A 1,664-nucleotide genomic window follows, 5' to 3' on the forward strand; every position below is an offset into this window, starting at 1 on the left:
CAGTATTTTAGTTTTACTTTTATTTATTTTCATACAGTACTGATCTGTCAGTACCGCTTCCATTTTATTTAAAGCTATCTCTAGGTCCTCCTTGCTAGATGCTAATACTGCTATATCATCTGCAAATCTAAGCATACTAATCTTTTGCCCTTGCACATCTATCCCTGCAGTTGTACTCTCTTTAATGATGTTGATGGCGTCTTCGCCAACAACTCTAATTATTATTAATTTAAATGATTCCGATACCAAGTTACGTATATTTCATATTTGTACTAAATCGTTTAGTTCAGATAGGAATGAAAAGTATCAAATTATTAGGTAAATCTCACATCATCATAGTGTCACAGTCCGAAGGCCGATTGGATACGCATCTCTATTCCTTCGTACGTTCTGCTAATTTTCGCATTTCCTGAAAACTAAATCTCCCCATACCCTTGACTATTTGTCAAGACATCTTCAGCCCCTCTTTACCCCTGTTTCTACTTTCAATGTCTGTGCGTCTCTAAGCCTTAATGTTTCTGGAATCCTATCGTCTAATCGTTTTCTTATTAACTAATTTCCAAAAAAGATTAAAAAACAGTATTTAATTATTTAATTAGCTTTGTATGTTGGATTCGTAAAGTTGCTGCTTTGTATTGTAGTCCCCATTAAATTTTTAAATGAATTGTGTTAAGCGCAGGTACCCAGGTACCCGAGAAGTAATTTCTCAGTTCGTAATATTACTACTCACCTACGGAGATAAATTGCCTTTTGTTGGAAGTGAAGCCCAGTGACGGTTTTTCCTTTTACTTTACTGGCCATTTTTAATTTCTTCTTCTTTCATCATTAAAACTTATTTATCGATAATCCTCTCGTTGCGAAGCTTTATACACAGTCGGCAGCGCAGAAGTAATACACTAATGGTTCCAAGTTGGAAGGGGGTTGTAAATGACACCTCGGCATCCGACGCGTTGAATAGTTGATGGATTACCCTCCCGGGACGGAGCCGGTGGCGGAATCAACCCTTTACTCCCTTGCCCTTTATTGCGCACGCGTTTATTTTGTTTGCTTCTACCTATCCTCTCGTACACGTCTATGTATAAAAGTGTGTGCGTTGTTGTACAATAATAAAAGCTTATCATATCCTTTAATAATCGTCTATTGGACTTTATCGGCGCATTCGATGATAAGGAAAAAAATAAATGGAATACAAAATAGCGATTAATCATTTCTTCGAATTGTAGCAACGTGGTATTGAAATAAGATACAAACTGTGGCTCGTTTTCCGATGGAAATTGTTTAAACAATTAATATGTGAATTTAGGTTAGTTTTTTATGGGTTTTATAATGCTCTGCCCAATTGTATGTTGTTTATTAATCATTTAAATATAAAGTTTCACAAATGAACCTGCTATGCTCGGCGCCTCCACCAATTGTTTTATCAAAAAGTTTTAATTATCTAGATATTATTGTTTTCATCATTATCATAAGGTCGTCAGTCTTAAGACTGGTTGGACACGTACCTCCAGTCTTTCCTATCCTGAGCTAATCTTCGCATAATATAATCTAGGTCTACCTCTACCCCTCCTAACTCCTGTTTCTGCCTCTAATATGTCTCTGACTAGACCTTCATGCCTGAGAAGGTGTCCTACCAACCTATCTCGCCTATTTTTTATTGACTTCCA

The sequence above is a fragment of the Agrilus planipennis genome, unplaced genomic scaffold (genome assembly GCF_000699045.2).
Source record: "Agrilus planipennis isolate EAB-ADULT unplaced genomic scaffold, Apla_2.0 scaffold35, whole genome shotgun sequence".
Classification (NCBI taxonomy): domain Eukaryota; kingdom Metazoa; phylum Arthropoda; class Insecta; order Coleoptera; family Buprestidae; genus Agrilus; species Agrilus planipennis.